At 39.9% G+C, this 16,478-nt stretch overlaps 1 protein-coding gene across 4 annotated transcripts in view; it reads left to right on the top strand.

Moving 5' to 3' along the window:
* Positions 1-16,478, top strand: part of LOC134227912 (tachykinin-like peptides receptor 86C) — a 421,610-nt gene that overhangs the window by 158,680 nt on the left and 246,452 nt on the right. The gene's annotated exons all lie outside the window — the stretch shown is intronic.

Here is a 16,478-nt window from a genome sequence, read left to right on the forward strand (position 1 = left end):
GAGTCATTCAGATCCACATAGGTTAGCATTTGATTCACCCGATGGACAGAAAAAAAGGAACCTTTTCATCCCATACACCAAACGCTAGATATGACTCGTTTTGCTGTGAATAGGTACATTTAGTAATAGGGAAGCATGATAGTGGGTAGAGCCTACCAGGAAAAACTCGGATGGAAAACCATTTTTACTGCAGCCACAGTTATGCACCTACCTACTTTTTATGTTTTTATTCCGATATCGGAACCTGGGGAGTCGTTTTACTGTAATCGTTTTTCACCAATTGCGACGTTCTGCACTAACAGGTGAAAATTCAATTATGGGATAAATTATTCATGGGTTTCTTTTTTGGTGTGTGATTGAGATCGAGGGGGCTACAATATTCGGTGCTGAAAGCGGCGTTGATGTCAGGATTTCTCGAAAGCATATTTTGCGTTACTTTTGTTTTTTTGCACCTGGAGGTGAGTTTTGAAAGTTAAAACATTCATCTAGCTTTATATACTTACTACAGAAAAGCATTTCCTTTCCAATTGACGGATCGACCACGCCTGAGCGGATCGGTTTGAATGAAATTGTGCACGCGTTGGTCTATCATGTTATTTTTCACATTTTTTTGTTATTTTGCAAAAGTCGTACTCGAACCATTCCTTTCTCCATGTACATGTCTATCTTTAAACTTAATGTTTTTTCATTGGTTTCATCTTTATATGCTGCATGTGGAATCAATTGATATTTAATGTATTGTTTACATTACTGTATAAATAATTCACTTCGCTTCATTGAGAACGTTCAACTCGAACGATGGGCCACTGTACATTGGATCAGTAGAACTAATATCCATAGTCAGGGCTGAGCTTTACTTTACTTTAATCCAAGCATCATAGTCGAACACTCCTTTTCTCATTCAAACGATTTGATTTTCGACAATTTTCTTCTTGTAAGCCACTCGCATTATTCTGCTGGGTGCCGACTGCAGTATGTTTCAGCTGAATTATCTGACCCGGAGCAGACTATCGTTGTTTAGATTTCGATGAATTTTGCTTACTTGGGGCAGGCACGGTCATTGCCTCCGTGAGACTTATCACAGTTGGCACACTTTTCGGCTTATGATTCCCATTGAACGTCGATAACGAGGAGCACTCTAACTTTCAAAAGGGCTGCAATCGAGATTAATCCTTTTCCTATCTTCTGTGCACTTCAAAGTAGTGCTGCTAAATTTCGTCTTACTTAGTAGAACTCTGAGCCGGCCATAAAGATTCACAGTCAAACCAGAGACTGATTGTGTTAATTGTGAAACGAACCATTTTCGGTTTAATATGTACTATTGTTACCTAATTTCAATCGAAATCCAGAGATATTAAACGGTCAGGGTTTTGGCAGGTATTTTCGTCTACGTTTCGATTCAAGTCACAGTCTCGATAACCAATGAAAGAAACACTGTTTTGCTATAAGTCATCCTTATCAAAGCATAGGTTTCTCGACACTTCAAAATGCTTGAATGCGTGTTCCCTATCTTATTGAAATATAAAAATATGACTTCCTTTTTCTTATTGTCATTACATCCCCACACCGGGACAGAGCCGCCTCGCAACTTAGTGCTCATTAAGCACTTCCACAGTTATTAACTGCGAGGTTTCTAAGCCAGGTTACCATTTTTGCATTCGTATTTCATGAGGTAACCGCGCGTCTTTCCGCACGGCTAAGGAGGTAAATGGGGCTACCTTTATTACCTGATACCTAAATACATGACAACATGACGACAAATTTCACACACCGTGTTTGCACTTATGGTACAGAATCGCATGACGAAGAATCTAAACAAATTCTTTGGCACGTTTATTTGCTTTCGCTTATCCTGGAGGTTTGTAACTACTCACAGTAACAATGTTGTGATGATGACTTTGGGTTTGCTTCCAACGCTTCTGGTGTACATATGTGGAACCAATTTTCATCCGAACTCAGAATAGTTGTAACGCGGAGGGCGTAGGAGCGTCTAAGTTTTCAAATGATGACCAAGGATTTGTAAGCGGATCATGTTTGCGAATCATCCCGAAAAAGGCACTTAGTTCCGTATAATTCGTTACCGTCGTCTATTGTCCCGTTTCCTGACTGAGGGAGTATTGTTTTCGATGGCGTTGGGGAACCATTTGAAGGATGTGGAAAATTGTACATTCCTACGACCCAACGAACCGTGGCTTACCACCATCATCAGCAGGCGCTAAGGGTTTCTTATTCATGTCACGTTTCTAGTGTGTTAGTTTAACATCCTTTTCGCTGTAGCTACAACACATGTAGGGTAAGTGGAACAGTTTGATTACAATTAGTTATTTATATCATCAAAAATGTATTTGTTCTAAATCTTAAAGTGATTAAAACCAATTCTGCCACAAAAAGTCAATGAAATAAATTTTTAGTATTGGTATTTAACACGATTGTACTCCACTCAACTATAGTCACAACCGGTGCAATAACGAGTACTTCTTCCCTACTCAAGCGCGCCGCTTTCCTTCGTCACATTCCAGAAACGAGCTCGCCACCATTGGCGTTCGTGGCTCGTTTGCCACGTTGTTGACCGTCAGTCATCGGAAGGTTCCTTTCGATTGGTACTTCAATTAGGAAGCTTGCTGACTGGGACGGGCCTTCGTCGTGTCAATGCAATGCGAATGTTGTGACATGTTGGGTACTATCATCCGTCCCGATAGGGAACTAAGCCCCTTATAATTGGCAATAAGCGACATTACTGGAAGGGGAACGACATGGAGCGTTTTGATGAAATGGTCGAGAAATTCTCCTAATTTGCATATTCTGCTTGTACAGTCGGGTGTCCCACTGCACGGAAACCTCATGAGAATTAGAACAGCTTGAATATCATTAGCGCCACTCCGATAAGCATGCATTAGGGAACCCGATGTAGTACATTAATGTGAATGTAACACATTTATAAGAGTCATCAGTCGTCAAAAAGCACACATGAAAGAAACTTATTATTGATATCTTTTGTGTCATGTTCGTGATCAATAAGCTCGAGTTCAATTTCAAAATTAAAAACACAATAAAATAACGCAAAAAAAAAATACCACAGGATAGTTGAAAGGTATGTACTATTATCAACAATCTAGAGATCTTTTTCAAAGCATTGTTTGTGTAAATTAGCTAGACAAAATGCTAGGGAAAACGCCTCTTTCAGTTCTTACCCCGCTACAACTGCTTTTTAGATGTAGGTAGGTAATTTTTGTAATTTAATATATTTGCTAGTGACGAATTTCGCGCCAAATCTTCTATGGGGCTGGCAGCACCATCTCAGAATAGAATGAAACTTGGTAGGCATAAAGATATGGTATTTTAAGGCCACTCTGCATACTTAGTTTTTCAAAAATTGTCAAGAGTAACATTTGATAAGGGCCTAATTTTTTTTCATTGATTTTGAAAAAATCGATGTAACTCTAAAATGACAAGACCTACAAAAAAGTGTTGTATGGCGGACTGTCGTGAAATTCCCTGAAGTTTTTTGGAAAAATATCCAAAAAATAATAAACCGATTTCTACACTGAAAAAAATTAGTTTAGAAAATTAAAATCGATATTACAAAAAAACCTCATCTCAGAAATCGATGAAATTTTTTCTGCAGATAGGTATTTCAATTATCTAACTTTTCTGGGAATAATGTTCCTGTGACATATTTAAGGAAAAAAAGTTTTTCTAACAAAAACTTTTTCCGTGTCCATATTGAGTAAAAATTTATCAGCGTGTTTTATGCCTACAGCGCCAAATATAGGTTCAGCAGCCTATCATAAACCAACGACACATTTTGGACGTATAAAAATTTGTTTAGGGAGCAATTTAGCATAATCTAACATATTTGTGGACCAACATTTGAAAAGGGTTTATATTTTCTTTGACTTTTTGTATCGAAGTAACTTAAAAACAATAGAGTTTACAAAAAAAAACAAATAATTGCTTTGAAAACGGGCAAATGTTGCCGAAACGAAATTGAAGTGATATTTAATTGTAATACAGGTCGGACTCGATTATCTGGAGTATCGATTTTATTTTCACTCCGGATAATCGAATCACCAGCACAAAAAAATCAAATAACAAAAAACTTATGTTTTATTTTATTTGCAGTGGTGTAGTCAGAATTTATTGGAGAAAAACATTGATTAATCCATCTAGCGGTATCGGTGACTTTCTGGTGTAATATGGAAAAATAGTATTTTTGCCAAAACTTTTGAGTCTTTAGTCCGATTCAGTCTTGATGCATTCCAACTTGATGGTTGAGAATAGGTGCCAATAAAATAGCTATTTAAATTTTTTATGTAAAATAGTATGTTTGCCTTTTTTTTGAGTCCATTGTCCGATAAATGAAATTATCAATACAAAACAATATGCTTCAATAGGAAACAGGATTTCCCACTAAATGCAACCAGTTGGAAGCAAATAAGGATAAGGATAAGTACCGCAAAATGGGTTAGATTTTGTGCACTCAAAAACACAGACATCACCTCAATTCGCCGATCATAAACGGTTGGTATGTAATACTATGGATCTCCGAGCCATCTAAAATAATGTTTAACATTAAAAATGTTAAAAATTTAAAATTATCTGAATGTTAAAAATTTCAAGATAATTTGGGAGATTTTCTCTGAAAGCTAGAACGCCTTGGTCACTACTAAACTACTAACAATTTGGTTTTGCTGAAGTTGTTAACTAAATCTAAACTCTGCTTACCTAAATGAACATCCATGAATTACATAAGTGTGACAATCAATACACAATTTTAAAATGATTGATATAAAAAGTTTGAAGGAGGGTTGGAGGATAGGGTTGAAAATGGTCGATTTTCGCGTTACGAAATTAATGTGTAATTTCAATTCAAAACATGGCTTAGAAGCAGAATGGCACTTTTTTGCAACATCGCACGGAAAAGGCCCTTGCGAAGCTATTGGTGGCTCTCTCAAACGAATGGCAAAACGAGCAAGTCTTGCCAAAGATTATGGAAATACTATTAAGACTCCTCGGGAGTTGTACGAATGGGCAGTAACACAATCAGACAAAAATATCTTTACATTACATTTCTATTATATCTCGAATGAGCAATGCTCCACAATGGCAGAAGAGTTTGATGAAATTTTCAAAAAAGTAAAAACTATAACTGGCACACAAAAGTTTCATTATTTTTTACCAATCGCTCATAATAAAATCCTGGCTAAAAAATATTCCAACTTAGATGAAGACCCAAAAGTCTTCAAATTGTTCGAGTAAATTTACAAATTAATGAGTTTTTTTTTCCTAAACCAATTCTAATCTTTACATTCATTGATTTATTTTCTCGGTGAACGAAACGCTCTGTTTCAGATTTTACAGTTCAGACAAATTTGCAATAGTCCATCACAATTTTGTAAATCTGGTAATTTGTGTGTAACATTGATGTCATAAAATTGCTTCCTAAACAAATTTTTAAACGTCCAAAATATGTCGTTGGTTGATGATAGGCTGCTGAACCTATATTTGGCGCTGTATGCATAAAACACGCTGATAAATTTTCACTCAATATGGACACGAAAAAGTTTTTGTTAGAAAAACTTTTTTCCTTAAATATGTCACGAAAAATTATTCCCAGAAAAGTTAGATAATTGAAATACCTATCCGCAGAAACAATTTCATCGATTTGTGAGATGAGGTTTTTTGTAATATCGATTTTAATTTTTAAAATAATTTTTTTCAGTGTAGAAATCGTTTTTTATTTTTGGATATTTTTCCATAAAACTTCCGGGAATTTCACGAGAGTCCGCCATCCAACACTCTTTTGTAGGTCTTGTCATTTAAGAGTTACATCGATTTTTTCAAAATCAATGAAAAAAAATTAGGCCCTCATCAAATGTTACTCTTGACAATTTTTGAAAAACTAAGTATGCAGAGTGGCTTAGAAATACCACATCTTTATGCCCACCAAGTTTCATTCGATTCTGAGATGGTGCTGCTAACCGCTGGTCGAGTTGGCGCGAAATTCATCTAGTAAAGGTTAGGAGTTTTTGCATTTCTCGTACACTGAGCGCACGTGAAAGCTACATGTTTGCACCAAAAGCAAACTTTTTATTGTAGCCCTGAGGCCAATGTTTGGTTATATACCAATAGATTCCGTTCGAAGAATTGCGGAAAATTCTGTATGCGTGCAAAAGGTCTCGCCCACATTTTCTACGATTATCCGTATCTGATCGCAACAAGCTGTACTCGCCGGGAAATCCTGTCTCATTCCTATAAAAAATGGACACGATTTGTTAAAAAGTTATGATCAAGATAGAATCCACCCGCCAACTCGCTTCAGATTATATAACATGACTTAATTATATTTCGAACGGAATTTTGAAATGAATTTTTATTTGATTGAATATGAATTCCTTTGGATTGCATTTGAATCATAATTGAATTGGATTTGTATTGAATTTGCATTTGGATTAGATTGGGTACGCATTTCAATCGGATTTGGTCAGTAATTTGATTCGATTTGGAAAGGATTTGAATTGGATTTAAATTGATTTTTTAATGGATTTGGATAAAGTTTGGATTCGAATTGCATTAGAATAGGTTTAGAATTTGGATTGAAACTGGATTGTGTTTTTGATTGGATTTGGATTGAATATAGATTGGATTTGAATTGGTTTTGGATTGAATTTAGATTTGGATTTGGATTGGTTTGAATTTCTATTGGATTTGAGTTTTATTTCGATAGGATTTGTATTTTGATTAGTTTTGGAAAATAATATGTATGAGATTTGGATTAGACTTATATTGGAAATGAATTGGATTCGAATTAGATTAGGATTATCTTAAAATTGGATTAGGATCGAATTTGAATTAGATTTGAATTGGATTTGAAATAGTTTTTGATTGTATTTGGATTGGATTTGGATTGAATATGGAATTCGATTTGCATTAGAATAAATTTCGAATTTGGATTGGAGTTGGATTTGTTAATTTACAATGTTATGAAAACTCATATGTGAATATGTACGTTATGTGGAAGATATTGATTTGGAAAATGTATTGGAGGTAACCACTTTCCCTTCGATGGGACTCGAACCCATGACCCTACAGTACGCTAGACTGGTGCTTTAACCAACTAAGCTACGAAGGACCTTCGTCGGCCTTCGCAACCTAGCGGCTACTGAACGAGCTCGAGATTCCCAAATTGGACGCATAGTCAAATCACTCGCGTCCCATCGAAGGGAAAGTGGTTACCTCCAATACATTTTCCAAATCAATATCTTCCACATAACGTACATATTCACATATGAGTTTTCCTAACATTGTAAATTAACGTCCAAGTCGGGTGGTTTAATCCCCGGAAATAGGCAATTAACTTTGATTGAATTGGATTTGTATTTGGATTGAATCTTGATCGGATTTTGATTGAATTTGGATTGGATTTGAATTTGTATTGGATTAGAATTTGGTTGAATTGGATTTAGATTTGACTTGAATTGGATTTGGATTGCATTCGGATTTGATTTGGATTGGATTTGAGATGGTTTGGATAGGATTTTTATTGGATTTGAATTGGATGAGATTAAAATGGTTTTTGATGGATTTCGGATTTGATTTGCAGTAGAATAAATTTCGGATTTGGATTGGAATTGGATTGAATTTGGATTGATTGCGGATTGAATTTAGAATGGATTTGGATTGAATTCAGGTTATTTTTGAATTTGTTTGGATTCGATTAGCAATGGATTTGGATTGTATTTGGATTGAATTTTATTTGTACTTGGATTAAATTTGGATTGGATTTTGATTTTACTTGGAATGGATTTGTATTGCATTCGAATTTGATTTGGATTGGATTCGAAGTGGTTTGGATAGGATTTGAGTTGCCTGTGAATTGGAAATGGATTGAATTTGGTTAGATTTGGATTGAATTTGAATTGGATTTGAATTCGATCGGATTTGGGTTAGATTTTGTTTGTAGTTGGATTGGGTCTTGTATGGATTTGGATTAAATTTGGATTGGATTTGTATTGGATTGGATTTGTATAAGAATTGGGTTGGGCTTAAATTGGATTTTGATTGAATTTGAATTGGATTAGGATTTGATTTTGATTTGATTCGAATCGGTTTAGATAGAATTTTGATTTGATGTTAATTGGATGTGAATTGAATTTGCATTGCATTTGGATTGAATATGTATTGGGTTTGGATTTTTTTTATTGTACTTTGATTGGATCTTGATTGGATTTGAAATTGTTTTGAATTTGAAATAAAATTGGATTGGATTTGGAATGCATTTTGATTAAATTTTTATTGGATTTCGATTTTTTTGGATTCCTTTTGATTGATTTTGTATTAGAATTTGATTGGGATTTGAATTGGGTTTGGATTGGATTTAGATTTTATTTGATTTAAATTGGATCCGAATTGGTTTGGATTAGAATTCAATTGGATTGGGACTGAATTTGGATTGTGATTGGATTGAATTCGGATCATATTTGATCGAATTTACATTGCATTTGAATTGAATTCGATTGGATTTGTATTGGAATAAGTTTGAATACGGATTGGATTTTGATTTGATTTAGATTCGATTGGATTTAAATTGAATTTTGTTTGTATTTGATTTTGATTGTGTTTGGATTGGATTTGGATTTATTATGAATTGTATTCGGATTGAATTCCGATTGGATTTGGAATGGATTTGTTTTTCGAATGGATGTGGATTGGATATGAAGTGGATTTGGATTTAAATGGAATTCGGATTAGATTTGGAATAGATTTATATTGGATTTGGATTGGATTTGTATAGGAGTTTGATTGAATTTGAATTTGTCTAGGATTGGATCAGGATGTGGATATGTATTGGGTTAGGGATTGTATTTCGATTGATTGGGTTTGGATTGGGCTTGAATTAGATTTGGAATGGATTTAGATTTTATCAGGATTGGAATTCATTTGGATTGGAACTGAATTTAGATTCTATTGGATTAAACTTGGATTATATTTGATCGAATTTGCATTGCATTTGGTTTGAATGAACCCGGGCAGCAGGGACTATGTCCAAGGGCTTGACGATCCCTTCCCAGGCCATCTGTGAGTTGTGGGGCTTAATTAGGATGTGGTGGGGTTTGACAGTGGGTCCTGTTAAATTCCTATAAAAAGCTGCATGTATCCGCAAGTAGGCCCCACCAAAGCGACCGTGTGCCGCTCAAAGCGCATAAGCCCAAGTCCTGGTGTTAAGTGGGACGTTAAACAGCCCTGACACGACGGCCCTCCGACGATACAGGAGGCTTGCGCAGCCGCCTGGAAAACCATTCATTCATTTATTTAGTCTACATCTAAACAGATAACACTGAATCAACAATTTGACGCCACAATACACGGTTGGAGGCCGCATCTCTCCATCCTCGAATACGCCCCACGCTCGCCAAGTCGTTCTGCATCTGGTCTGCCCATCTCGCTCGCTGCAGGGTTGCTGTCCGGCACGTACCCTTCCGGCTTTAGCTATCTTCTGGATACTGGGCGAGCTCATGGTTCATTCTTCGCCGCCACACACCGTCTTCTTGCACACCGGCAAAAATGGTCCTAAGCACCCGTCTCTCGAATACTCCGAGTGCTTGCAAGCCCTCTTCGAGCATTATCCATATTTCATGACCGTAGAGGACAACCGGTCTTATTAACGTCTTGTACATGACACATTTGGTGCGGTGGCGAATCTTTTTTGACCGCAGTTTCTTCTGGAGCCCGTAGTAGGCCCGACTTCCACAGATGATGCGCCTTCGTATTTCACGACTGACATTGTTATCAGCCGTTAGCAAGGATCCGAGGTAGAGGAATTCCTCGACCACCTCGAAGGTATCCCCGTCTATCGTAACACTGCTTCCCAAGCGGGCCCTATCGCGCTCTGTTTCGCCCACAAGCATGTACTTTGTCTTTGAGGCATTCACCACCAGTCCAACTTTTGTTGCTTCATGTTTCAGGCGGGTGTACATGTCATCCGCGAAACAAATAAATTGACTGGATCTGTTGAAAATCGTACCCCGGCTGTTACACCCGGCTCTCCGCATGACACCTTCTAGCGCAATGTTGAACAACAGGCACGAAAGTCCATCACCTTGTCTTAGTCCCCGGCGCGATTCGAATGAACTGGAGTGTTCGCCCGAAATCTTCACACAGTTTTGCACACCATCCACCGTTGCTTTGATCAGTCTGGTAAGCTTCCCAGGGAAGCTGTTCCCGTCCATAATTTTCCATAGCTCTACGCGGTCTATACTGTCGTATGCCGCCTTGAAATCAACGAAGCGTTGGGACCTGGTATTCACGGCATTTTTGAAGGATGTGCCGTACAGTAAAGATCTGGTCCGTCGTCGAGCGGCTGGTTGGCTTCCATCGTCCGCTGAACTGACGTAGTCATCTCCTCCGCTGCCTTGACTTTCACTGCCTGTACTCTCAGCGCCATTCAAATGTTCCTCGAAGTGCTGCTTCCACCTTTCGATCACCACACGTTCGTCCGTCAAGATGCTCCCATCCTTATCCCGGCACATTTTGGTTCGCGGCACGAAGCCTTTGCGGGATGCGTTGAGCTTCTAGTAGAACTTGCGTGTTTCTTGAGAACGGCACAGCTGTTCCATCTCCTCGCACTCCGCTTCTTCCAGGCGGCGTTTCTTTTCCTGAAAAAGGCGGGTCTGCTGTCTCCGCTTCCGTCTATAACGTTCCACGTTCTGCCGGGTACCTTGCTGCAGCGCGACCGTCCAAGCTGCGTCCTTCTCCTCTAGAATCTGTTTGCACTCTTCGTCGAACCAATCGTTCCGTCGACTTTGTCCCATATACCCGACGTTGTCTCCGATGCGTCGTTAATGGCTGCTTTGACTGTATTCCAGCAGTCCTCAAGAGGGGCCCCATCGAGCTCACCCTCTTCCGGCAACGCTGCCTCGAGATGCTGCGCGTATGCAGTGGCGATATAAGGTTGCTTCAGTCGCTCTAGGTCGTTCAACGGCGGCTGTCGGTACCGAACATTGTTGATGACGGATAGTTTTGGGCGCATTTTAACCATCACCAGATAGTGGTCAGAGTCGATGTTAGCGCCACGATATGTCCTGACGTCGATAATGTCGGAGAAGTGCCGTCCATCAATCAGAACGTGGTCGATTTGTGATTCTGTCTGCAGTGGTGATCTCCAGGTGTACCGATACGGGAGGCTGTGTTGGAAGTAGGTGCTGCGAATGGCCATATTCTTGGAGGCGGCGAAATCAATTAGTCGTAGGCCGTTTTCGTTCGTCAGCCGGTGAGCGCTGAACTTTCCAATAGTCGGTCTAAGCTCCTCCTCTTGGCCAACCTGAGCGTTCAAATCTCCTATGATGATTTTGACGTCGTGGCTTGGGCAGCTGTCGTACTCACGTTCCAGCTGTGCGTAGAATGCGGCCTTATCATCATCAGTGCTTCCGGAGTGTTTGCTATGGATGTTGATTATGCTGAAGTTGAAGAACCGGTCTTTGATCCTCATCCTACACATTCTCCCTTTGATCGGCCACCACCCGATCACGCGCCTTTGCATATCGCCCATCACTATGAAAGCTGTTCCCAGCTCGTGTGTGTTGCCGCAGCTCTGGTAGATGGTATGATTACCTCTAAACGTTCGCACCATTGATCCCTTCCAACAAACCTCCTGCAGTGCTACGATGCCGAATCCACGGTCCTTGAGCACATCGGCGGGTATGCGTGTGCTCCCGATGAAGCTGAGAGATTTGCAATTCCACGAACCGAGTTCCCGAGTAGCACACATGTTGTACATCAGTTTCTGCAACTGCAATGAGACCGAATAAGGTTGGATATGAGTTGCTGTAACTAAATCAGTCTGAATTGTGCTGTTTGGGTTTCCCTTTTCGTCGCAGTGGTCTTCGCCGATGGTTCCGGTCCGTACTCTCTCGTTGATTATTCGTTGCTTTTGTTTTCTTAAAGGCTGGCTTGCAGGGCCTGACACCAAACCCCCTAAATTTCCGGAGGACCATTCCTCCTTATTTCCGGTGGACCATGGTGCACAGTTTCACTTAGAGCCCCTTGCTGGCACTCGGATGATGATCAGCCGCCCCTAACATGGAGAACAGACGCTGTTGTGAGCCGATCCTGACATGGTGAACAGACACTCAGTAAGATTTGCACCTCCGGAGAGGAGCAAACCCTCCCTTCCCTGTCAGCTTACGACCATAGTTCCCACCGGGGTTGATTACCCGATCTTCCCTAAGGTTGCTCGTATCCCGGCCAGCACCACGGGGAGGTAGGGATAGGAGTTGCTGGGTAAGAGGCTAATGACCGCGAGATGGGGTCTATTTTATTCCTTCAGGTACACGAAGAACCAATGGTACGCTTTACCCAGCATGTGCCGTGTTATGCGATACCATAGTTGAATAATTTGAGGCAGGGTCGTTTGGTCGATACCCATTCAACCGTAAGCCATTTGGCCGAATGCCAATAGGTGAAACAAACTATTAGACCGAAACTCATCTGGCCAAAAGTCATTTGGCCGAACGGGTCATCCGGCCGAATAGGTCATTTGGCAGAATAGGACATCTGGCCGAATAGAATATTCGGTTGAATAGAACATTTGGCGGAATAGGACATTTGGCCAAACAGAGCATTTGGCAGTTATTTGGTTATTTGGCCTGACAGGTTATATGGTCGAACGGGTCAATTGGCTAAATAGATTGGTTATTTGGCCGAATAGGTCATTTGGTCGAAATGGTCATTTGGCCGAATAGGTCAATCGGTCGAATAGATCATTTGGTCGAAAAGGTCATTTGGTTGAGAAGGTTCATTTCATTTCATTTATTTAGTCTACATCTAAACAGAAACTGAATCAACAATTTGACGCCACAATACCCGGTTCGAGGCCGCATCTCTCCATCCTCGGATACAGATGCTGTCCGGCATTCTTGCAACATGTGCTGCCCATCGTACCCTTCCGGCTTTGACTACCTTCTGGATACTGGGTTCGCCGTAGAGTTGGGCGAACTCGTGGTTCATCCTTCGCCGCTACACACCGTCTTCTTGCACACCGCCAAAGATGGTCCTAAGCACCCGTGTCTCGAATACTCCGAGTGCTTGCAAGTCCTCCTCGAGCATTGTCCATGTTTCATGTCCGTAGAGGACAACCGGTCTTATAAGCGTCTTGTACATGACACATTTGGTGCGTTGACGAATCTTTTTTGACCGCAGTTTCTTCTGGAGCCCGAAGTAGGCCCGACTTCCACAGATGATGCGCCTTCGTATTTCGCTGATAACATTGTTATCAGCCGTTAGCAAGGATCCGAGGTAGACGAATTCCTCGATCACCTCGAAGGTATCCCCGTCTATCGTAACACTGCTTCCCAGGCGGGCCCTGTCGCGATCGGTTCCGCCCACAAGCATGGACTTTGTCTTCGATGAATTCACCACCAGTCCAACTTTTATTGCTTCACCTTTCAGGCGGGTGTACAGTTCTGCCACCTTTGCAAATGTTCGGCCGACAATGTCCATGTCATCCGCGAAACAAATAAATTGACTGGATCTGTTGAAAATCGTACCCCGGCTGTTACACCCGGCTCTCCGCATGACGCCTTCTAGCGCAATGTTGTGGCTGAGAAGGTCATTTGGCCGAATAGGTCATTTGGTCGAACAGGTCATTCGGCCGAATGTGTCATTTGACGTCTCACGTCTTATTTCCCACTTCTCACTGCGAAAAGTGAGACGTCTCACTTACCGCCATCGGGGGTGACGATGGGTCTGGGGGTGAGAATGGGTCATCGCTCTCTCTAGCAGCCTGGAAGTCGTAGAGCAAAATCGTTCAAAAAGGTTTCTTTTATTTTAGTCTTCTTGCCCTTAGATATATTCAATCCATTCTACAAGCATTCTCAGTAGTTGAAACAGTGACTTATTCTCACCCCCATTTAGGGACGTTCCGATATTTCCGATATATCGGAATATCGATATATTTGTTTCGATATCCGATATTTTTGTATCGATATTTTGCATTCAATATATCGGTCATATCGATATTTTTGATAAGAAAATTATTTTGAGCTTTTTAGTGGAATGTTTTCACCTGTCATAAGACGAGTTTCAATCCTTATTGGACTTCACCACTTAATTGTATCCTGATACGTATTTATTAGTAAGCAATTAGTGTCAGTTGTGATCGACTTGAAGAAATGATCATGACTTTTTATTATTTATACAAAGTTTCACGGAGAAGAGACATTTCAAACATTAAAATTTTAAGAAATGTGTCTTCCGTGGAAACTTGATGTTGCTGAGAGCTTGGAAATCTACCGACAGGTACAAACGCGGTTGTTGAATAAAGATCAAGGAAATGGTAGCTCCTGGCTCTTCAAGTTTATACCTAAGCATTAAGCGCATCAAGCGAGTAGAAATAAGCACCGTAGTAAGATAAGTACCTAGATAAATTATTATACCTACGCATAGTAAGCATAGTACGCATAGTAAGCTGCGATCATTTTCTTCAAGTCGAGTCAAGTACAAGACACTGAAGACGGCCTTACTGTTGAGGTCGAAATACGTATCTGTCAGGATACAATTAAGTGGTGGAATTCAATGGGATTGTTTAAAACTCGTCTTATGACAGGTCGATATTTTTGCTTACGATGTCAATATATCGAATCAGAAAATGAGGACTAAAACAACAATAGGATTTTATTTTGTTAAGTATTGAGAGAAGAAGTTTAAGATCTAAAAGAAAAAATTACGTTATTGAAGAGATAAAAATTAAGAAAGTAGGGCAACTGCTCCTGGATTTAATTTTATGGCTCCGATGTTCATACCATCAAACACAAAGCCGTATTTCTTTATTTCGCGATGAGATGAATATATGTTCAGTGACATGGAAATCGGGACAGCTCCGTTACATCACATGATAGAATAATATGCATCGCTTATGGCCGTTACAAATAATATTTTCTACTACTCTCTCCTCACCCCTCATTTTTTTGTGGTCAAATTATATTTTTTGACGGGGGAGAATTCAAAGTTTGGAAAGTATGGAAAAAATAATAAAATACTAAACTTTGCCTGAATTTTTTTTTGAGAAAGCCTTTGTTCTCATATTTTTATTCAGTTTTTATTGCGGCCCTATAATAACCATAAAATGGATCTGAATTGCCGTATTTTAATAAAAAAAGATGCTCTTTTCGGTAGCGTGGATGATATAGACTGAGGTGTGTGCCGCCATCAGTTTTGGCAACTCGTCACCACATGTGCAAAATCTCTCACGCGTTCCTAAGACAATTCATGCTTTGGACTGATTCACGAATTGAAATCAAATTGAACATAAAAGTTGCAGTTCGACATAATAAGGTCATAAGAATGGCTGGTGCTACACATCAAGACCAATCTATGAAAATTTATTCGATATCTATCAAAAGTTATCTTGCTCTGTGAGCAGGGTTAGTATCACTTTTTAGTTGAATTTAATTTTATTTTTTCCGTAGATGTAAAAAACAGATTTTTCAGGAGAACTTTGTAAAGCAATACGAATAATTGTTAGTGGGTTTTCAGTAAATTTCGTGAAAATTCGATTTATTTTTTTCGAAGAAATTTAGGCAGACGGAACAAATTGAGTTCAGCGACATGTCGAAAACGCGTCCGCTTCCACTTAAAACTATGACGAACATCGAAGCCGATGATTGTTGAACGACCTCTAGACGCAGATTTGATAAACTAATATATAAAAATCATTTGTAATTATTAATGTATATAGTTAAGATGTAATACGAGTGAAAACAACTTATTCGTCCAAATGGCCTTTTCGACCAAACGACACTTTCGGCCAAATAACCTTTTAGGCCAAATGTCTTTTGCCAAATGGTCTATTCGGCCAAATTACTTATTCGGCCAAATTGCTTATTCGGCTAAACGACTTCATTTCATTTATTTAGTTTACATCTAAACAGAAACACTGAATCAACAATTTGACGCCACAATACACAGTTCGAGATCGCATCTCTCCATCCTCGAATGCGTCACACGCTCGCCAAGTCTTTTTGTACCTGGTCTGCCCACCTTGCTCGCTGTGCTCCATGCCGTCTCGTACCTGCCGGATCAGAAGCGAACACCATCTTTGCAAGGTTGCTGTCCGGCATTCTTGCAACATACCCTGCCCATCGTACCCTTCCAGCTTTAGCTACCTTCTGGATACTTGGTTCGCCGTAGAGCTGAGCGAGCTCGTGGTTCATTCTTCGCCGCCACACACCGTCTTCTTGCACGACACCAAAGATGGTCCTAAGCACCCGTTTCTCGAATACTTCGAGTACTTGCAAGTCCTCCTCGTGCATTGTCCATGTTTCATGTCCGTAGAGGACTACCGGTCTTATCAGCGTCTTGTACATGACACATTTGGTGCGTTGGCGAATCTTTTTTGACCGCAGTTTCTTCTGGAGCCCGTAGTAGGCCCGATTTCCACAGATGACGCGCCTTCGTATTTCACGACTAACATTGTTAGCAAG

Source organism: Armigeres subalbatus, chromosome 1 (assembly GCF_024139115.2).
Source record: "Armigeres subalbatus isolate Guangzhou_Male chromosome 1, GZ_Asu_2, whole genome shotgun sequence".
Classification (NCBI taxonomy): domain Eukaryota; kingdom Metazoa; phylum Arthropoda; class Insecta; order Diptera; family Culicidae; genus Armigeres; species Armigeres subalbatus.